Below are 23980 nucleotides of genomic sequence, written 5' to 3' on the forward strand. Positions count from 1 at the left end.
TGTGCAGCCACGATCATGCCACGCTGCCAGGCACACCCACATAGCCAAGCAGCTTAGAGGGAACGCTGTCCATCACCATTTTCTGGGTGTGACCCCTAAGCCAATTTGCCACACACCTAACCATCTATGGCACAGCCGCTCAGTTTATTTATGAGAACAGGATGAGATACCATATCGAAGGCCTTCTTAAAATCCAATTAAATGACATTTACCTCAACTCCTTCATCTAAGCATTTTATGACCTGGTCATAAAAAGAAACAAGGTTAGTCAGGCAGGATCTACCTGCTATGAACCTGTGCTGGTTGCCCTTCAGCATCATTTTTCCCTCTGGACTCTCATAAATGTGATCCTTAATAATTTTTTCAAATGTTTTCCCCAAGGACAGGTGAGACTAACCGCTCTATAGTTAACCAGATCCTCCTTCCTCCCCTTCTTGGAAATAGGGAATGCACTGGCCTTTTTCCAGTCCTCTGAGACTGGACCCGAGCACCATGAGTGCTCAAACAGCCCTGCTATGACACTGGCCAATTCCTTCACCACCCTTGGATGAAGATTTCATAGACATTAGGGGCTGGAAGGAACCTCGTGAGATCAAGTCCAACCACCCCGCCATAGGCAGGAAGTCAGCTGGGATCAAGTGACCCCAGCAAGAAATACATTCACCTGTTTTTTGAAAGAGTCCAGAGTAGGTGCTCGTACCACCTCTGAGGGGAGTCTGTTTCAGACTCGAGACACATTTTTCTTATGTCTAGTCTAAAATCAGTCTTCCTGGAGTTTATGGTCATTAGACCTTGTTATCTCACGGGCAACTCTGGTGAACATCTGTTCTCCCAGATCCTGATGTACCCCTCTTATATATTTGTAGGCTGCCACTAAATCCCCCCCGAGCCTTCTCTTTTCCAGACTGAAGAGTCCCAAGTCCCTCAGCCCCTCCTCATACGGCCTGCCCTTCAGGCCTTGGATCATATGAGTTGCTCTCCTCTGGACTCTCAAGATTTTCCACATTCCTCCAGAATACAGTACTCCAGCTGCAGTCTCACCAGGGCCAAGTAAAGTGTGAGGATGACTTCCTGGTTTTGCTTGGGATGCATCGCTTGATGCATGCCAGAGTTTGGTTAGCTTTGCCTGCAACTGCATCACATTGGTGGCTCATATTCATCTTGTGGTCAATCAAGGCCCCCCCAAGTCCCTTTCAGTCATGGTGCTAGTGAGCGTAGCACTGCCAAGCCTGTAAGTATGTTGATAGTTCTTCCTACCAAGGTGCAGCACCTTACACTTCTCTACACTGAAGGCCATCAGGTTTTGGTTGGCCCACCTGGAAAGTGTGTCCAAATTGGCTTGTATCCCCAGCCTGTCCTGCAGGGTGACCGCCTTTCCCCATAATTTGGTATCATCCAAGAACTTGCCAGTTCGCATATGACTCCTGAATCCAGATCGTTAATGAAGATGTTAAAAAGTACCAGCCCAAGTACTGAGCCCTGAAGGACTCCACTGGTCACCCTGCACCACGTTGATTTGCTTCTGTCAACTAGTACTCGTTGGATCCAACCCCGTAGCCAGTCACCTAGCAATCGGACCGTAAGATGATCAAGGACATAGCTCCCCAGCTTAACCATGAGAACATCATGGTGAACTAAGTCAAAGGCTTTCTTGAAATCCAGATATGACACCCATGTCATCTCCCTTGTCCAGGGCACGTTACCTGGTCATTGAAGGAGATGAGGTTGGCCAGGTAAGACCTGCCAGTCACAAAGTCATGTTGGCTGGCATTCAGATGCTTGCCTTCTGTTAGATTGGTATTGATGGATCCCTTGACAATTTTCTCCAGGATTTTTCCAGGGACGGACATCAGACTGATTGGTCTATAAGTCCGCGGGTCATCCCTCCTCCCTTTCTTGAAGATAGGGACCACATTGGCTCTTTTCCAGTCTTCCGGGACCTCGCCCGAGTGCCACGAATTTTCAAATCTTTCTGCCAAGGGGGATGCAATGATGTCTGCCAGCTCCTTCAAGACTCACGGGTGTATTCCGTCTGGGCCTGCGGACTTGTGAATGTCCACTTTCTCAAGGTGTTTCCTCACCTGATCCACATCAATTTTGGACCTGTCACCTGCTACCAGGATGTTTTGTGTCCTTTCTGAAGTGTGATCTCCTTGGGAGGGTGAAAAACTGATGCGAAAAAGTTATTTAGGAGATTGGCCCTTTCTTGGGTATTGGATGTCAGTTGCCCTGTTAGATCTGACAGGGGCCCAATGCTATCTTTGCTCTTTTTTCGACTTCCCACGTATCTGAAGAAGGACTTTTCGTTGCCCTTGATTCCTGCTGCTAGCCTAAGTTTGGTTTGTGTCTTGGCTTTTTTGGACCAATCTCTATAGGTGCAGGCGAGTGCTGAGTAGTCCTTTTTGGTGATGATGCTTCCTATTTCTCAACTAGTGCAGGCTTCTCTTTTGAGTTTAATGAGATCCAATGGTTCCTTTTCAGCCAAAGGGGCTTCCTTGCCCGTTGATTGCATTTCTTGTGAGATGGAATGGCTTTCCCCTGTGCTTCAAGGATTATGTTTTTGAGAGATGACCATTCCTTGTGTAATCCCTAGGGTGGTATGTCCTTTAATTAGCTGACTGACCAATTCTCTGAATTTGTAAAAGTCAGCCTTCCCAAAGTTAAGGACTTCTGTTTTACTGAGGAGTTTGCCTGCTCTTTGGTAAACTTAGAAGGTAACTAATTCATGGTCGCTATCATCAAGATCCCCCTCAATCCTCACATCGTTCACCAGGTCCTCCCCGTTGGCCAGGACCAGATTAAGCAATGCCTCTCCCCTAGTCGGCCCATAGACCTTCTCAGTTAGGTAGAGGTCACCGATGCAAATGAGAAAGCTATGCGACCTGTCAGATTTGGCCATGCACTCATCCCAAGAGATGTCTGGGAAGTTGAAGTCCTCCATGATGATCGTGCATCAGGAGCGCACGGCCTCAACCAATTCCCTATTGAATTCCCAATCTAGTTCTTCCTCTTGATGGGGAGCTCTATAGTAGACTCCTAACAAGTATGTCACCTTCCCCATATTCTGACACAGAGGGTATCTTGAGACCCTTCCTGGTTAGAAAACTCAATCTGCAGGGAAGTGAACTGAACCTTTACATAGGGGGCAACACCCCCAGCCCTCTTGCCTACATGGTCTCCCCTATACAAGGTGTAACCCTCTAAAGCAACAGACGAATCATAGGTGGAGTCCCACCAGGTCTCTGTTATTGCTACAAGGTTACAGTCATTTTCACATAGGAGAAGGGCCAGTTCCTCAAGCTTGTTTCCGAAGCTCCTGGTGTTCATGTGCAGGCAGTTAAGTCTTCCATGAGAAGTCCAATGCTTCCCTAAGGGGTGAAACGGAACCTCTCCTTGGGCTGTTGCCAGAGTGGGTTCCCTTGGGCTGCCCAAGTTATTGGTAATGCAGCTGACCTGATCTGGGCTGGAACTGTTAATAGACTGCCTGTCCTCAAGAGGTCTTAGTTTAAAGCACTGTCAAGAAGGTCAGCCATTCTAGCTAAGAAGAGCTTCTTCCCTTTCCAGGTGAGGTGGATCATCCAAGCCTGCTGACTTAAATACATCCAGTCCTTCCAACTGCCCCTTCATCAAGTCAGTGCTAACAGTTGGTGAGCTGGTGTCCCTTTTCTGCCTGTCTATGATCCAACTGGGAGATTTTGTCTTCATATATATATATATATATATATATATATATATATATATATATATATGGATCAAGACAAAATCTCCCAATTGGATCAGGTAACCAATTCATGGTCGCTATCATCAGCTTGATGACAGCAACCATGAATTGGAAAAAACTAATAATAAAAGCCGCCTCTTTTTTTTTTTTAAACACTTTCTTGAATGGCAACACATATGACCAACCACACACTTTCTGAAATACACTATGAGGTTCAGCAGGCTAGAGACAAGTAGGCATTTAGCTAAGTAACAGGCAAGGTGAGATATAAAGTAAGTTTCATTTTTGGCCTTAGGTCAGATATTCTTGATCACATAGTACAGCTTCAAAATTTAAGCCTGGATCTACAACTTATGCAATGCATAGTAAGCAATTTTATTTCCATCCATCCAGGAAACGTTTTTGATTGCTCAGGATGATGGAAAAGATTTTCCCTATCATGTGCATAAGGATTTTATTGTAGGAGAGAAGGCAGGCAAGAAAGAAATGACTTAGTTCATTGTATCGGTAGCAATGGATCAGTTTGGTTTCTTGAGAGCAGGAGCATTAACAGGGTTAAGCACAAGCTACTCATGGAAAGAACAGCTGTCTTGGGATAAGGAATTGTCTGGTGACTACCTTTTCATGATGTAGTACTTTATGAGAGTTAGGATGTCCCCATTTCAATAGGTGATTTTTCGAAGGTATAAGAAAAGGAGGATCCCTCTCACAGGAGAAACTTAACCACTATAGAACATTGGGGCACATTAAATACCAGTTCTCTTGCTGCAAGCAAGTCCAACACCATGAACTTTGACTCTAGGATGGACATGAGCCGCCAGTGCAAGGAAGCAGTCAGCAAAGCTAACCGCACCTTGTCGTGCATTTACGGATGCATCACAAGCAGGTCCAGGGAGATGATCCTTTCCCTCTATTCAGGCCACATTTGGAGTACTGCATCCAGTTCCAGGTGCCGCACTTCAAGAGGGATGTGGCTAACCTTGAGAGGGTCCAGAGGAGGGCCACCCACAGGGTCAGGGGGCAACAGAATAGGCCCTACATAGATAAAGGGCCTGAATCTATTCAGCCTCCACAAGAGAAGACTGAGAGGGGACCTGGTGGTTATCTATAAACTCACCGGGGGGAACAGCGGAATATAGGTGAGGCTCTGCTCCCTTGGGCACCACCTGGGATAACAAGGAATAATGGCCACAAATTGATTGACAGTAGGTTCAGGCTTGATATCAGGAGGCATTACTTTACAGTTAGGGCTACCAGGCTCTGGAATGGGCTAGCACAGGAGGTAGTGCTCTCCCGTACCTTGGGGGTCTTCAAGAGGAGGTTGGATAGATATCTGGCTGGTGTATTACGATCCCAGTCCTCGTTCCTGCCCAGGGCGGGGGGGTCGAACTTGATGATCTGTTCAGGTCCCTTCTGACCCTAGAAACTATGAAACTACAAAGGAAAATCCCACTGACTAGAAACCAGGCTTATTATTTTGCAAATAACAAATATATCCAAATGATTACAAAATGTTTTCAGTTGAATTACTTTATGCGTTTTACTGTACTTTATGACTGTCTGTCATTTAGGTAATTGCCTATAAAGAGAGTCACTAACAAGGACTCCTATATTCTACGTAAAGTACTATGGGATTTGATTAGACACCACAGAGTATAGGTAGCAAATTCTATGCAAAACTAAAGCAGTAATTCAACTTGTTTTAAATAGGCCTCATGTACAGTCAGAAGGTAGAAAAAATGTAACTGTTGAGCTTATTTGCAACCAGATTTAGCACTTAATAACAACAAAAACAAAAGTATTTATTTTGAAATCTAGTCAATTAAAAGTTTCCCCTGAAAAGTATCTCCCTGTAAACGTTTATACATATAAGCATTTACACAAATAATCCTACAAGATTACTTGTGTATGAGATAAAGAAATGATTTAAACCTAAATTAGTACTTTCTATTTACACTCAGAACACCGTTCCAAAGTCAGGTTGAGACCCAGAACGCACATAAATATTTATAATATAAGAGTCCTACTGACATGCTTTTGTAGGTAACTTGGGGTGGGGGTGCGGGAGAGGCACAGACTTTTTATATGTGCAGGAGCAGTGTATAGTAAGCTGATCCCTGATGGGGCCTCTAGGCAGTTCTGAAATGCAAACAATAAGTGAGAATGATGACAATTCTAAAATTCTGTTATTTATAACTTGTCAGGAAAACAAGAAAAGCAACACAATCAATTACACATTCATAAATGCCCATTGCCAATAAGAAACGGTTAGCCACAAGCAAACATTCAAATCATTTAAGTAACTTTAACATTCCATATAGCAAATTATAAAAAGAAACAGGAGGGGAGTAAGCATACCTTGCAGTTAATTTACTTTAACAACTCTCCTCACAAATGCTCTTTTACTCTAAGCAAAGTAATCCATTTCCCACAAAATCCTATATGTAACTTTAAATTAAAGACAAATTTAAATATTGTACACACCGCTGAGAGCCCTCTAGACTTCAAACACACTCCTTTACAAAGAATCTTTAAGTTTATATAAGAGTTAAAAACAAACCAAGCACAAATAATTAATGCTCATAAACAATTAAAATTTTGAGAGAAATAAGAAGTAGTACTACTTTTGTTGCATTTATGGAGATTGTATGGCAGGAATTATTAGGTCAAGCTAATGCTTAAAAAATACTTGAGAAAACTGTGTTCCCTTTTTCAGGCCCCTTTTAAAAGAAAATCTCTTTTGGTCTCTCGCCTCTAAGTGGGGGCAGGGCTAGAGACGACTGGCAATTGCGTATTCGAGCCTCGCCAACATGTCTCCAGCCTTCAAGTGTAGTGGTAGGCTCTGGAATGCAGAATGAGTAACTTGATCTCTTCCCTTCCCTCCTCCTTCACAGCAACATTTAGAAAGTAATTTAACCTCTTAAAATGGCATCTCAACACTACTTAGAAAGGAGCTGATCTCTCTCTATAGTCTCCTGAAATAGGAAAGAAAAAACATTGTTTTAAAGAGCTTTTCTCATCTAATTCACATGCACCAAGTATATACTACATTCAGATGGGTCATTCGTAACTAGCACTATGTCCATTAATTCACAATTAACACATCTGCTTTCAGGTCAAAAGCAACTCCTTTTCTGAGAACCATTAATTTTAATTTAATATAGCTATAGGAACTTACTTGATTAGGTTTGAACTAAAAAAATCCACTTCACTGTTACTACCCTTAATAACTAAGAGCAAAAGGTTACTTAGAAACAAAAAGATGGAATACATAACAAATGGAGAAGAGGGTTTTTCATTAAAAAATTGTATTTCTGACATCAAAATTGATATCATCTTAACCAAATTAATGTCATTTCATTTATTCATATTAAGGGAACAATTTAGTTAGGAGTCAGATTTTTTCAGAGATAATCATATGGTTATTTAGGGCACAAGTATATAATAAGTCTGGGTTCTAAACCTTTCATTACTTACATGCACAAAAATATCCAGAGAAAACATTATAGCTTTAATTTAAAAAAAATGAAATACATCTTATGAAAAAGAAATAACATGGACTTTAAAGCTTCATTTCCACCTTTTTCCACCAAAGTCTGATAGTCCAAATATTTTGCATGCTAAGATATTTAAGACTGTCAAAATTAAAAAACAAACAAAACCCCCTCCCACAACTCCCCTGCAAAGATTCTGAAAATTATCCTGCTATGTAAGAGAGTAAAGAACTTTACTATTCTGAAAGAAAGTTCAGTTAAAACGAACACCATACAAGCAGCTTACATACCGGCCTTCTTCTGAATGAATGTGTATAGCCTTATTAAACTCTATTAAAATGCATCAGATAGTTAAATATATTTAAACAGTTATTGAATCCAATTAAATGAACATGATTAAAATGTATGTAAACCCTCATTTAGGGCTGGAATAGCAGGTAAAGACATGCTCAATGGACTTAATTAGCTACACATGGTAATGCCTGCCTGACACCTGTTCAATTGCTTCTGTAAGTTGGCCAACTCAAGTCTCTTATTTGAGGTCCACATATGATAGTACTGTCCAGTGGTACCCTTAAAGTTTTGGCCAATGTCAAGAATAACACAGAAATTCAATTATTTTCTCATTACTACTGGTTCTTACTTAAGCCGATGCCCCTTAGTAGGGCAGTGCGCACTACTATTTCAGGTACTGGCAAAACAAAACATTAGCTCTTTGGACAAAGTGAATACTCTCCAGGCTCAAACCTATCCTTACATAAATAAATAAATAAATAAATATGCATATTAAAAAATACAGCTACAATACCAGAGATGTTGGGCTTCTCAGAAGGCCCATTATGCTATAAATAAAATAATTTTCAGACAACTTAGGGCAGATTTTCTGCTGATGCACTTCTTTATTCAGCAGTAAACAAATATGACCATAATATTTAACGAAACATTCAAACATGTCTTCTGATATTTCAGTAACAACAAAAGTTTCATGATTACAGCCAATCACTGCAATATAAGTACAACATGGCCTCAGCTCTCACTAGTATGGTAAATATATTAAAAATCAGATGGCACTAAAACAGCATTATCAAAGGGCTCCGTTTTTATTTTGGAAAAATTAGCAATCTGTTAGGTTAAGGTAATATTATTTGGTAGCTGATTTACAATGTAAAATATCAGCCCAACAAATTAAAGTAGTTCCAAGAGCTATACCTAACCTGACAATTTGTTGATATTTTAGTACCACAGATTCATTAAGGGAAAAAAAAAACCCCTCTCCCCCACTGCTGTATGAAAAAGCCAGGGAAACCAAATGCCAAATGACCATCTGCACAAGAGAAACAGCGACAACATAATATACAAATACTGTAAAACAAAATAACTTTTAAAACCCTCAAGCTTTTTTTTTTTTGTTTTAACTCTGAATGCTCTTAATAAATTGCAGATGAGTGGTATTTTTAACTCAAGCATCCCTTTAAACACACTGAAGAAGGGTGCTCATTCATTTTCTCACTGGAAAAAGGCCTCGACCTTACAAGCATGTTCATACATGAAATGCCCCACTGAATTATAACGGAACTCATCAGGCCTACCTGCATGTGTAAATTTATTTATACACATTAGTATTTGCAGGACTGACAACATGAATGGAAAGTAATATCTTCTTAAAGGTATACGTTTATTTAGGAGAGCATTAGCTTTAAAGAGAAGACTGATGCATCATAATTGTCTTGTATTCTATAGATCAGAAAAGTTAACACTGAATCTCAACAGCTTATAGATACTGACAAATATGTTAGCACCAAGTTCAAATGTCTCCCTCCAATTTATACCTCCTGAGCAGGTCAGAAGAATATCAAATGTGTACCCACTGAAATGATATGATGCAAAGAAAGGGTGTTCTGAATATCTATCAGCATTCCTGCAGCTCATTATAAGTAAGTTTGTAGCATTCTGGTCATTAAAAAAATCTGTTTTTCATTATCTGAAGGGCTTTAAGAACGTTAGAAACATACTGTTCCACAGATACGTTGCTGTATCACTGTTCCTATGACCTTGTCACACATTTCAGTATTGTATTTTTAAACTGCCCATCACACAATTGTACTGTTAAGCCTGCATTAATTCCATATGTCCAACAGCAAAAGCTAGTCCTCTAACTCTTGACTGTTGAAGTTCTTTGATTTGTACTTCTTTTTTTGAAAGTCATGCTTCATCCCAAATGACTTAAAAAATAAAAAATAAAAAAAATCAACCTCTGAGCTTTGTGTAGTACATAAGATCAATAGCACATTTCACTTGCAACAAATTTCTAAATAATTACAAGTTCCTTTCATCACTTGGGTCATCTTGCTTGGATTTGGGAACAAAAGAATAAAGATATTCTCTTAATTTCTGTCCTTGAAGTCTGCAAAAAATCACAGTACAGGTGTTACCACAGTGCCTTTTGGCATAGGATACCCTCAGTACTGACAGACACAAGACACATGAGGAGTCTATAACAATTTTAAAAGCTGGCCCCTTCTACCCTGACAGGAAAGCAGGAAAAAAATCCACTTTCGGTCCTCAGCTAAAGTTCTTACCAGCAGTCCCAAAAATGCACCATGTCTTTGAAGCCTTAGGTGAATTCTACAAAATTAGCAAGGTTGTGCTTGTTATACCTCAGTCAGAAACAAAACTTAAATGAACTACAAAGCTGGATAAAGGCATAACCTCTGTGCCATTACATTTTTTCTGGTGGCCTAGACCAAGCAAACAGATATCTATGCCTCTTCTCACACCACAACTGCCCAAAATTCTTGGCTGCAACATAGGCGGTATGAATTTGTGCCACTATTTTGCAGTGGATGTCTGTTTGCTTTAAGGCAGGAGGCAGTCTGTGCTCCCCACCTATCTCAGGATGTGCAGGTTAGCGCCCTTGAAGCCCCAGGAGTGCCTGCCCAAGTTCCCCCATTTGCAAAGGCATGACCAAAATCAGATACCTTGCACGCATGTCCCTGCAAGTGGGGAAAAGCAGGATTTTCCTAGATTGGAGGGACAGGCTTGCGGAGTCCTTTAATAAACAGGAAAACCCAGGGTCCCCGTTTGCAGAGATGTGCCTCAAGTGTTGTCCCACAGGACCAGGCCCCCAGCCGCGACTGGGAGCAGAGGGGTCCTAACTCTGTGAGACAACAGCCAATGCCTGTTTTACACAATGAAGTGGGTCAGCTGTGCCAGGCAGTGAGATACTGAAGCAGTGAGCACCCACCATATCGTGCTCCGCTGGTGGAAGCACACATTTCAGAAAGCGCTTAAAAATGATCCTTTTTCTTCAAGGTCATTTTTGAAGTATTTCTTCAGCCACAAATGCACGCACCCTTACTTGTAGGAGCTCTTCAGGTGCACCTGACCCTTCAAGCAGCAAGTTTGTCCATGGCCTCAATATATTAAATACAGCTGTTATTTTTTAACTTCTTCATAGAGGCCACAAAAGGCTACTTCACTCCTAGATCCTTAGATTTCATACAGGCAGAATACAAGTAAAAAGCATTATTTCATCAGCTCTCCTAATTTCCCTTATTTCAATAAAACACAGTATCCCCTCACCGCTCAAACTGTTGAAAACAAACAACAAATGAGAATTTCTTTTTCCTGAAGAATTCCATCAACTTTGGCAGAACTCAAGCTTTTGTTTGTTGTGTATAATAAAACGTGTAGCTTCAGATATCAGATAAAAACAGAGTTTACCATACACCAACTTCTTCCTAAATTTAGAAAGAGATGGATCATAATCTCTTCCTAATCCTGCTGCGGCTCATAGTTTTATCCAGTTCCAGCAGACTGAAAACTGACTGACTTGAATCTTGCCTGTTCTTATTGTTGTTATTAATCTGACAGGTCTTTGTAAGAATGACAGTCATGCTACTTTGGTAATATTGTTAAAACAAACACTGGAGTTATTTAAGAAGGAGGATGACTGTAAAACAGCCTGAGAGGTGAAAGAGTAGTGAAAACATCCTTCCACATCAGCCAGAAAAACTGGGAGAGGACAGAGTAGTTTCACAGTTTCATAGTTGGTAGGGTCAGAAGGGACCTAAGCAGATCACCTTGCACTTGTCTGTATTGAAACCCATCTAAGCAGTCCAACCCCCTGCCATGGGCAGGAAAGGATGCTGGGGTCAAATGACCCCAGCTAGGTGGCTGTCTAGCCTCCTTTTGAAGACCCCCAAGGTAGAGGCAAGCACCCCTTCCCTTGGAAGCTGGTTCCCGATCCTAGCCACCCTGACTGTGAAGTAGTGCCTCCTGATATCTAGCCTGAATATACTCTCAGTCACCTTATGGCCGTTGTTCCTTGTTACCCCCAGTAGTGCTCGGGGGAATGGGGACTCTCCCATTGCCTGCTGGTCCCTGTTGGCAAGTTTACAGACGACCACCAGATCCCCTCCACCTTCGTTTTGTGGAGGCTGAACAGGTTCAGGTCCCGTAGCCTATCCTTATAGGGCCTGCCCGGCTGCCCCCTAATCATGCGAGTGGCCCTCCTCTGGACCCTCTCGACGCTATTAATAGAGATGCCTCTCTATTTACATCCTTCCTGAAGTGTGGCACCCAGAACTGGACATAGTACTCCAACTGCAGCCTGACCAATGTTGCACAGAGGGGGAGGATCACCTCCTTGGACCTGCTTATGATGCATCTATGGATGCATGACAAAGTGCGGTTGTTCTTCCTGACCATGTCCCCACATTGGCAGCCCATGTTCATCTTGGGATCAACAGTGATTCTAAGATCATTATCTGCCTCTGTGCTGACGAGAAGGGAGTTCCCTAGCATGTAGGTATGCTGCTGGTTCTTCCTCCCCAGGTGCAACACCTTGCACTTGTCCATATTGAAACCTATCCTTTCAATAGGATGGGTTTCTCTCCCCAGGACTCTCCCCATACCCCTCAGCAATCCTCAAATCCAGGCTAGCGGGGGGGGGGGGGGGGGGGGGGGGGGGGGGATGGGCAGGCAGGCAGGTGGAGTGTTCACACCAATATTCAGCCTAGAGTGACTACACACGTTAGCATAACAAATGCTGGGTAACAGTGGATCACAGATAAACCTAGGCTGGGGTGGTATAACTTGAAGCCACCTAAATAGTTCTTAAAACTAGTTCAGGGTGTTAATGTGTAGACAATCCAGGAGTCAAGATTTCCAGGAGCTACCTAAAATTAACATGTAACAATGCCCTGAGGTAAACCCAAGTCTCTACTAAGGCACCTAGCTGGGGTCATGTTGCTAAAACTAATCAAACCATAACCTCTCTCCTACTCTGGGCAAGTCACAAGGGCTATAGAAATAATAGAACAGGTACACCATAAATGATTACAAGGAAAATGGAATGAAGCCAGATCTCTGAAAGGGAAAGATGGTGTACAAACAAAAGATACAGTACTTTTAAATTACAAATACTGTATCTAAGTTGATTACAGGACTTGCTCAATTTAATGCAGTTAAAAACTGTTTTATCCTTTTAAACCATAGTAAAGCAAACAGGTATTCTTAACTCTGCCCACCAATTAATAAATGTAAGCACTATAAATTCATTAACCCTTTGGAGTCCTTTTGTAAAAAGTACTGAACTGTGAACAACTACAGAACAAGTCTGTTCAATTTCAACAAGCATTACCTCTGACTATTTGCCATATTTCATTTTGAAGACACTGACTGAGGAAACCTCTTCGGTTTAAGCATTTATTTACTTTCTGGAGTCTTGTGACTTTGAAAATAAGGATCTCCTCTGACTGTATGGTAGCCTTTTTCAGCAAGCACTAATTTAAAGTCTTCCTAGTTGATGGTACGTAGCATCTTCGACAGCTGAGCACTTAAATTATTAATCTGTGTACCCTCACAAGTCTGAAAATGTTAACCAAAATTCTTTGAAACAAAGATTATTTTTGGTCATATATCTTTTTCAGAGCTAAGTACATCATAGGCTCTTAAACAGTAATTGAATCACTAGTTTTCAAATCAACACAAATCAACAAATATGCACTAAGATGACTTTTAAAAAATATATATTTGGTGATGATCTGCCCTAAATTTTGAGTCACTGGGATCAGAAATGAGAGGTCTCTTGAAAGGAACAAGTGGATATGTAGAATTTTTCTGAGTGACTTCTACAGTCTGAAGAGAAACCAGACCTTTTCTGAGTACTTCATTTTTTGAATTTCAAATACTACAATATTTTATTTGCTGGTCTTCAGATACTTCTCATAAATTAAAAATAAAGCTCTTAAAGTGGTGTGATACAATAATGAAGTGAATTTGATAGTTATAAGCATATATACAAACAACAATGCAATCCTAGGCCTAAAAAAAAAAAAAAAAAGTATCTAAAGTTCCATTTTATTTCCATCACTGCAGCAATTCACTTCATATAATGAACGTACACAAACAGCTTTAAGTTTAAGACAGTGTGTATTAGAGCTTCAGCAGGCTTCTAATATTGGTGGTTAGGTGGATAAAGTTTCCTGGAGATAGATATCAAGTCCATAGGTGCATAATGCAGGATATGCCTTTACTCTGAAGCATCTGATGCTGGCTACCCCTGGCAAAAGAATACTGGACTAGATGGGGCACTGTTTCGTACCTATTTGAAAGAATCCTATGCTTTGAATGTTAAGCTATTCTACTTCATCTCTGGCAAGTTAGTCCACATATTTTTTATAACAATAAAGGCTCATCCTTCAAGTTAAAAAAAATCAGCTAAAATTAAAATATACCCAAAGGGGATTAAGTAACAAATTTATATGATTTTTATTGAAACATACAAAAAGGGGCACATCAGTGAATTAGGAATGATTAAAGATTCAGATGCCATTTTAAGATTTTTTCCCAAAATAATTTATGCAAATATTAATTTATTTATTTTTACAGATTTATATCTTGTAAATTCTCTTTCTAAAAGTTTCAGTGCTATTTCTATAGCAGACCCCCTGGACAAGGAATGCACAGCTGCCAAGCAGATGTAAAATTTCAGCATTTAGATTCCATTATTTCTAGTTTCTTTTTACTAGATATTTTCAGATTTTTTTCCATTTGTTTTTGACTTCCTTCAGTTTAGTTTTCCCCCTTTCTGTTTTAGTTCATTATGCCAAAATAATTCTCTAAGTTAGAAACATCTTTTCACTTAAAAAAAAAAAAAAAAAAAAGTGAATTTGAAAAGAGGTAGGGGAGCATGTGGGGCCAGGGCACAACAAAAACAGACAATTCTAACAGAGGCTTGGATGTAAATAAAATGTGTCCCGTCTGTACAAGGTTTTATTTCAGGGTTCTTGGTTTAAGACAAATTAGCAAGTCTTTAAATGCAATCCTTCTATGCAGTTTTAAGACCAGAACCCCCCATCAAAAAAACCCCCAAAATAAACCATGCAAGGATTAGTCCCATGTTTCACCAGAGCTCCCTGCCCTAATTCCTAGTTAGTATTCTAATCTGTGATTGTGTCTCCAGGTACTTGTATTGTGTTTTATTATAATTTCTTTTTAAAGATTTTAACTAAGGGTATTCTTGAGACTCCCCCTCTTCATTACTAACATTAATGAAATTAATTGATGCAAGTGATTGGCTTAATTTAATTTATTCATGCCTATCTGATATTAACAAGGCTTAAAAAGATTTAACACAGTATTTGGATATGAAATTTGCAGCAATCTAATGAAATCAGTGAAGTGTAACTTTGTATACAGACAAGGATCATTCATCACTGCTCTAAGTTCTGACTTTTCCCCATTCTGAGGATGCTTTCTTTCTAAGTTAAAAGATTTGTTATATCTCTTTTTCCAGCCAGTCTATTCTTTCCCATCAGCAGAAGGGGTCATTAGGGAGCAATGAAAAGTGTTCTGTACCTTAGGAAGTCCTTGCCCCAAGCACAAAGCAATAAGACTATACCTGGATCTACATAGCACCTGCACATGGCAAATTTCCAGTTGAGTGAAAACAACAAGGAAGGGAGTTTGGAAAATATTAATGACAGCATCATAAAGATCTGCAAGTCTACCCAAAATGAAAGCTCCAAGAGTGTAGAAGGGAGCAAAGAGGCATGAGAAAATGTAAGGCAATCAGTCCTTCAAAAAAAATGAAAACCCTGATAGACAACATACTCATTTCCTGCAAGGAGAAAACAGCTACACAGTTAAGAGCTTGAAGTCAATTAAAGTCTATCTACTGACCTTATTAGTGTTGGACTAGGCCTTCAAAAGCAGAATTGGGTGCCTTTAAAGAGATCTTCAACAAGAATATATTGTTCATATTAAAGACCACAAATAAGATGGGTGTAAAGTGAGATAATTAAAAAAATTCTCATAACTCTCTCTCAAAAATTCTCATAACAATGTGCAGCAAATAAAGAGAATACTACCAGCACCTGTTAGGAGTATAATTTTACTGTAAGTATTATGTGGTATTATTTTTGTCTATTCCTGATAAAAGAATACTTCAATTTTATCCGTCAGAAAGCAACAAGGTTTCATATTTTAAAAAAAGGTGATGAATTGTGGGAAGATATATTAACAGTAACTGGAACTACCATTCCATTATACCAATGCTTTCCACTGATGCTTTGGCTAGATTTAAATATTTTAGTGCTCTCAAAGGACTGCTGGCCTAAAACAATTATTTGAACATGTACCAAAAAATATAAAAATAGCTGAGGGATCTTGAGGCAAGTGGGTAGGAAGAGATTTTTTCTGTATCTAGATTTGAATGGGGATTAGGAAGCAAGGTTGGGATGGGCCAGAGGGTTTGATCTATGGGTAAAAGGTAGGAATGTAGAAGTGGGGAAGCTGAAGGTATGTCTTTTGGAGTGTCTTTTGGGGAGTTCAGATATTTCTTATCCTGTGGGTTGTTGATCTTTTACTGCAAGCACCTTGACCCTTTCTGGGTATGGTGGGATATAAAGCTGATGAACAAGAAGGCATTTTTCTGAGTTAGCAGAGGGAACAATACTACAGGATGCAGTTGTGGGCTGCTGAAGTGAACTTTACAAATCTTCCCTTCGTAGGATTTCTTAAATTTGTTTTCAATAATTCCAACTGCATAAATGTTTCCCCATAATAGTATTCATACAGACATTTGCTTATTTGTCCATTTTGTGATTTTTTTTTTTTTTAACAACATATATACCACTAAGGTTAGTAAATGTATCTGAAGACCAAATCAATGCGATGACCATAAAACAGTCCCAAACTTCAGTGCTGCCCAGAAAGTACAAAACAGAACCAACTGATCATAAAAAGTCTTGCTTCACAGAGCCAGTCAACATTAGTTTGGTTGAAAGACCTAGATGTCAAATGCTGAGACAGTAAGGGCACGTCCAGACATATGTGGACGTTTGGTTCCCTGGAGAAGGGTAGCAGCAGCATGGCCTGCACCACATGGCCGCTTCTTGTCCCCAGGGAACACCCATGCCATGCGTGCTTTGGTGAGCAGCAAGTTACCCCAGGAGTGGTAGGGGAGGCTGAGGCCAGCACAGTGCTGGCCCCAGCTGCCTTACCTGGGGTCCTGGGGGCCTCCCAGGGCTGCAGCCATGGCGATTCTGCCATGTGGAGCCTAGCTAGCAGCGGAGCTGTGGGCAAGCCGGCTCTGCTTTTCAACAGCACTTGCTAGCCAGCACATGTTACTCCATTTATTTTTTCCCCCATTAATTTTTGTTTTGACCCCTGGATATTCAAGAGTTCAACTACTACTGTTCTTTCAGTAACAGTCACGTCTTCTGCGTATTGTAGCATTAAAACAGATTTTTGTCAATTCTATACATTTCATTCAGTAATTCCAGCATCAGGTAAAATAACAATGCAAGCCATCTGTGACAAAATCCAATAAGGCAGTTTTGATAAGGCAACAAAACTTCCCTGACTATAAATATCCAACAGCAGGATTTTATTTTCCATCAATACTCCCAAGCAGGTTGGTGCATCTTGCCACTAAACTAAATATCAAATTATTTAGATTTATAATCTTCTCAAAATGCAAAACAATACAAACAAAAATTCTCAACACTGTATACCTAATAGGCTTGCGCAAAACAGGCCATATTCAATTTGGATTCGGCCCAAATCAGGCACAGCAATTCGATTAGTTGATTCAGATCAATGCCCCCAATTCGATTCGGCCGAATCCGAATGTGAAGATTCGATGCCGATTCAGAAAATCTGTGATTTGGCCATACGCACAGCTTTAAATGTTTTTTCTACATACCTCAAGGTACCAGGCGCGGTTCATGAATCCTGCAATGGTGGGGCGGATGGAGCATCCCACAGGAGTCCAGGGGGGCCCCCCCTGCATGCTCGGTTGTGAACCCAGAAGTGGACCAGAAGTAGTTCCAGTCCACTTACGAGTCTGCCACCGAGCATGCAGGGGACCACTCCCCACCATACCCTCCCAGCTTGGCGATCGGCCACAGGGGGAACACCAGGTACCCCCCAAGACCTAGGAGGCACCAGTCACCAAGCCGGGTGGTGGGGGGCATGCTCCCTGGCAGACCCAGAAATAGACCAGAAGTGCTTCTGGTCCACTTCCAGGTCCGCTGCTGAACGCGCTGGGGACCCCCCCACCACATTCCTGTTGGATGCTCCATCCACCCCAGCATCTCAGTGTTCACGAGCCGCCTGGTACCTTGAGGGATGTAGAAAAAACATTTAAACCTGTGTTTATGTCTGAATCATCGAATCTTTCCAAATCGATTCAGAGGCTTCCGATTCAATTTGGATTCGGAGATTTGGCCACCAAATCAGGCTGAATCGCATCAGTGACCAAAGCTTCACACAGCCCTAATACCTAGTTCAACAAGCTGCAGAAAACGCTGGCCTTTTAAATTTCTGTAGCCACTTGCTCTCAAAAACAAATTTCAAGAGACGTGACTTAGAAACATTTGGCTCTTTCTATTACATAGCTGTAGAGATCAGATAGGTAGATCAAGAACAGCACTGTAATCTGAAGCTTGAATCTGTCTCATCCAGCTCCTTGTGGAACAGGGAGACAGTGGCAAGTGCTCTTGGAGATCAGCAACAGGAGTGAACTTCTCCATACCTACCACTTCACATTCATGCATGGAAGATTTACAGATTTTATAAAGGATTATCTGTAAATATTCCAGATGACTTCAGGTAGATTGCCTCATAGTCTTATCTATCACTTGAAAGAGCAGGAACAATGCCACCACCCATGAAGATGAGTAGGGATGGAGTTTGGGGATTTTTTTTCAGGAGGGTGGAGGAAAAGAGGGCCGGCTTCTCTTGTAAAAGCTAGGCTGAGTGTAAACAGTGTATTCATACTCCTGGCAATCTGTTCTCTGCTCCTTCCTTAGGGCAGAGCTACATTACTTCCCTTGCCGCAATACATGTGTGGCCTTGTGCCCCTTAGAGCCATGGGAGCTTTCAGGTATATCAAGCCAAGTGACAGAAGGTATTAAAATGAAATTCACTAATACACAATGAGCCAGTATTAGTAATACCTATTTTTACCATTTTTTTTCTTTTTTAAAGGGTTTCTAATACACTAAATTATGTTACAAATGACAGTAAAAATGTCATAAATGTTATCAATGTTAAACACCAAAGTCACTTTTTATTTAAAACAGTTCCTTAATTAAACATATTTTTTCACTATATAAACACACAACTATTTTTCAACACAGAAACTAAATAAAAATGAACTTAAAAGTTATGTGAGAAGCAAGGATTGTGTGTGTGCAGCCAACTTTTCTGGACCAATTGCATGATTGGATAGACTCAGGCCTACCATAATGCAAAGGGGGTTTTGTTTTTTTAATATAAATCAAAAACAATACTATTTAAGCCATGTCCTCTCAGATGCTCTAACTTTTAGGGCAGCCTCTGGACTACTGCATCCTCAAAGGCCTCCCTCCTATCAACAGTTAAACATCTGCCCTCAACACCTGAGACAACAACTCCTGTCTCACCTCCTTCAGGGCATGTTACTAGGACACTTCTTCTTAAAATCTGACCACGGCCAAGAACAAAATCTAACAACAAATCTGAATATAAAAATTAAAATAATAGCTGAAAAACTAATCAAAACTTTAACAAGACCCAAATATATCAGAAAGTTTCTTTAAGAAGTTGGGTCAGTTCCCTGACCACACCAAGTGTTAGACAACAAAATACAAGCACTAAGGGCTGTGCGAAGCTTCAGTTGCTGATTCAATTTGGCGGAGATTTGTGAATCAGGAGACCCATTAATCTCTCTGAATTGAATCGGAACCCTCCAAAACGATTCGGAGATTTGACGATTCAGACAGACACAGATTTAAATCTTTTTTCTACATACCTCAAGGTACTAGAGGGCTCATGAATGCTGCAATGGTGGGGCAGATGGAGCATCCCAAAGGAGCGCGGGGGTTCCCCAGCGCGCTCGGCAGCAGACCGGACGCGGACCAGAAGCACTTATGGTCCACTTCTGGGTTCACCGCTGAGCGAGCGGGGGCCCCCCCCCCGCACTCCTGTAGGATGCTTCATTTGCTCCTGCCTCACACCATTCATGAGCGGGTACCCAGAGGTAAGTAGAAAAAACATTTAAAGCTATGCCTATACTGAATCGCTGATTCTGCAAATCAGCACTGAATCTTCAGATTTGGCCGAATTGAATTGGGGTACTGATCCGAATCAACAAATTGAATCGCTGTCCCCGATTCGGGGGCGAATCCAAATTGAATACAGCCCGTTTTTCACACTGCTAACAAGCAGGCACTTCCCTCAGGTATTGCTGAATTTAGCATTTTTGTGGTTCTAGTACTAGGAGAGAAAATTCTGGCTCTAAAGATCCTTTAGGATCAAAGTCAGGAAGTTTAGGATTTGGTACACTATAATACTTTTGTCACTTGTCAGTCGGTTTGTTTTTTTTTTTATTTAGAGTTACCACACAATACTTTAATAAGCATATTTTGGTCAATAGCATTAAATCTAAAATAGTATATGTAATGACAGTATAGTAGGCATACTATGTTGTCATGATTTATAATTTCATGTCTCTTTTCCACCCAATAACCATAGGAATCACATTTAGCCAAATGCATGCATGCCTCTGTCAACTGAATAGCAAAGAGGCCATACTCAGGCCTCCATACAAGTGTAGGGTTTGACGTTCACAGCCACCAGACGAAAAACCCAAGGCTTGCTTGTACTTCCTCACAAAAAGTGAAGAAGGGGAAGCCGATACATTGCCCCTTATCTTGATTAATCACCAATAGTATAGGTATCACCAATCACTGCCATGTAATAGTACATCCCATATCAGCTTGGACCAGGTATGCTACATTCCTGACCCAGATCATTTTGAGGGCGACCTCTGAGAAGAGAGATCTCTCTGCGGAAGTATTCCCAAGCAGCAGCACATGCAGGGGTCAATGTGGTGGGTCTCCCGGCCACTGACCCAGGGTGGGCAGCACCAAGTGAGTAACCAGGGCTGTTGTCAGAGGTAGGTGCCCTTCCCCCACCCCTTTCCCTGCCACCAAATCAACTTTTGGGGAGCATGAAAGTGGGGGAAGGTGGGCAAAGGGGCAGAGGATAACCCAGCTGTATAAACTCCTTGGGTGCTAGCTGGAATTAGGGCTGCTATTTGGTTGAAGGCCATGCTCCAGTCTCTATCCACCCATTCGTTCCTCAAACGTGCCCACGCCCAGCGACAGGTGCGGCCCCTTCCCTCGCCGGCCCGGCCCGCAGCGCCTGGGGCTCGATTCAGCAGCCATGAAAAGCGCGGCGGTGCCGCTGGCGGGTACGCTGAGGCAGAGACAGGCGCAGCGGCGCAACCCTTCCCGGCGAAGGGCAGCGCGGAGGCCCGCGGGCCTCGCGTTTCCCAGGCGCGCCCCCGCGTCAAGCGAGGCAGCCCAGCTCCGCACCGCGGGGCCCAGTCCCACAAGCGGCTTCTCCCGAGCCGTGTGAGTGCGGCGGCAGCGGCCCAGGCCCCCTCGTCCGCCTGGGCCGCGCTCGCGGCCGCCCCAAGCAGCGTAGAGGCGGCTCCCGTCGGGGTGCGCCAAGCCCACCCGCAGGCCCGGGCGGCGGCGGACTGCACGCGGCTCCCCCCAGCACGGCACCCACCCTCCCCGGCCCCACTCACCTGCGGCGGGGGGCGCTCATTGTCCCGGCGCGGAGCGCTCCCTGCACGGGCCGCCGGCTCCTCGGGCCTCGCGCGGCTCCAGCAGGCGGGGAGAGGGGGGGCGGGACGGGGCGCGGCCGGGACACGGCGCAGGCTCGCGACGCCCGGGCGGCGCGGGCGGGGCCGGATCCCAATCACTGCAGCGGGCCGGGCCGGGCCGGGTGTTGAGCGCCCCCGTCCGAGAGTGGCCGAGCGCGCGGCGGAGACCGCCGAGGTTCCTCCGTGCCCCCCCGGCGGCCCCGCCCGCGCCTCAGTCCCAGTCCAACGCGGCCGATGGCTCGGCCTGCGCACGGAGGGCGGGCAGGGGGCGCTCTCCTCGCTGGGGAAGTGGAGGGGCGTCTGGGAGGCGCAGGAGGCCGCAGCCGCCGCAACTCCGCCGTCGGGTGCGGCCCCAGGCGCCAGCCCTGGGTAGAATTGATCCAGACACTTTCATGGGGGTGCCGGCCCGGCCAGGCCATCGCGTCACATCTTGCCCTTTTTTGCTCTTGCTCTCTGTGTACGTGTTGGCGCCCCTGATAACAGAGCGCTGTGGGTCCATGCTCACGTACTCATCAAAAACAATAGAAAACGCGCCTTCAATCCTAAGCGTTTTGCAGCCTGGCTTTAACCGTGTTGGGTTAAATGCACAATTCATAAATATGTCTGGGGGCACTGTAGCAACAGGAATGCTAATTAAAAAACGGGAAATTTTTCTTAGATTTTCAGAGAAAAGCTGATCACAGGCCATGGTGGGAAACCCAAAGCAAGGACAGTGAAACAGACAGACAAGTCACAGAACCCAGGCATTCATATTTATAGTATCAAACAAGTCACCCTCTACCTCCACTCTTACCATCTACTCATAACATAACAGACAGGCAACGTGGAAGAAAAATGTGACACAGATGTGAAGCCAGTGCTGGACAAAACTGTTAGCTCGAGCCTTAAGGGACGCTAGTTTGAACACTCTTTTGAAGTATTAAATAGAGGTTATGCATGGTTCTTTGGGTAGACTTGATATCCTTTATTAAACCAGTTGAGTAGTTGGAAAAAAATCTTTTCAAAATGTAAATGTTGCAAAATGCGAAAGTTTTCCAAGCTTTTGGGTGCAACTGCCCTTCTTCTGGCATAGGGAGTCTCTACTGTTCTGAGCAGCAAGGAATTAAAGAAGCTAAATGTGTGGCAGGATGTCAGTGCGATTGTAAATAGGTGGAAATTAGGAAAACAAGTAGAGCAGGGAAGGGAGTGGGAAAATAAGGGAGGAAAAAGTCAAAGGTGAGTAAGGGAGATGACAGTAGAGTAGAAAAGAAACTATGAAAAAGTAAATAGCTGGAGGTAATGCAGTACTAAGCATCTCAAAGGTAGTTTGCTTATTGAGCTTAATATAAGTTAATGATAGCCAAAAGCTGTTAGTATTGATCATTTGTTTGATGCCTTAATGAAAAACATGACAGTGGCTGCATTCAGCTCTCCATGAGTGACTTTGTACACCACAGAAACTGGAATCACATCTGGTACTTTCTAAGTCAGTTGCTGAGATAAGTACTGAAAGCATGTGAAGCAGTTGTTCTGGTCAGGGTTGTAGCATGTTACGCATTGGTTTCTGGGTGAAGTTTGCATCACTCATGTTATATATGTTCTCAGGATGTTAATAGGGGTTTCAGAAGCACCCCTATTAATAACATAGTGTAATACACTAAAAATAATTGTAGTAGAATAATATGAAGCCTGCACGGGACGGAGGTGTGTTTGGGGCTAAAAAAAAAAGTGATGATAACCTTTTCATTAAAAGGTATTAAAGTGATAGGTGTGGGATGGGTGTAAGAATCCTGTGATTTTCAGCTAATGCTAAGGAAATATTCAGAACAGCAAAGGACACAGAAAACGTGATTTAAATTTCATATTCACATAACTACTGGAATTAATGGAATTAGAATACCATAAATCCAATGTATGTAAAGCAGCTGGAAGTCTATCTAATCCATGATTTTATTGAAAAACAACTCATATAAAATAGACAAAATGAGGAATTGGTTGTAGGCCAGAGTAAACTGGGATGCAAAAGGAGCAGCTGTAGTAAATAAGAAGTATCAGCTATCACTTAAAGGTTTCTTCAGGTACTGCATCAAAGGCCTAGTCTGCAATCATTACACAAGCTAAAGCTGGGAATTCAGTGTTTTTTCTAAGTAATAATGAAGGATTATGCTTGAGTAGATCATACGAGTGGATTTTTCTTTTTTGTTTTTTCAATTTCTGTTTAAAGGCTAGGGTGTCCATATATGCCAGATGTGGCCAGGGGTGATCTATCCATCTTTTTAAACCAGGTTTTTTAACAGATGAACATCTGCGTCATTGAACATCATGCAGGTAGCCCAGTTACAAATAGCAATATATCACCTAGTTAGTCATTCAAGACCATAGCAGTTGCAAGAACTGGGGCAACTTTTTACAAAATGTATTACTTTCGTAACAGAGAAATACTCTGAAGACATTGAAGCAAGCTCTAAAACCTCATGGTCATCCTAGAGTTGGACATGATGTGAAATGTATTGAGTAGTTTAAGGCTGATGGTCATGATGAAGAAATCCAAGTTTAAAAAAGTTCAGTTATTCAACGAAATCATGTTAGGTCAGGGGCGGGCAATTATTTCAGACGGAG

General features: G+C 42.3%; 1 protein-coding gene across 1 annotated transcript in view; it reads right to left on the reverse strand.

Moving 5' to 3' along the window:
• Window positions 1-21394, reverse strand: part of BMPR1A (bone morphogenetic protein receptor type 1A) — a 180349-nt gene extending 158955 nt beyond the window's left edge. Inside the window, exon 1 of the mRNA XM_006263165.4 lies at window positions 21305-21394. The gene's annotated coding sequence lies outside the window, so the exon portion shown is untranslated. The remainder of the gene's footprint in view (window positions 1-21304) is intronic.
• Between the last annotated feature and the right edge of the window lie 2586 nt (window positions 21395-23980).

Source organism: Alligator mississippiensis, chromosome 6, assembly GCF_030867095.1.
Source record: "Alligator mississippiensis isolate rAllMis1 chromosome 6, rAllMis1, whole genome shotgun sequence".
Lineage (NCBI taxonomy): Eukaryota > Metazoa > Chordata > Crocodylia > Alligatoridae > Alligator > Alligator mississippiensis.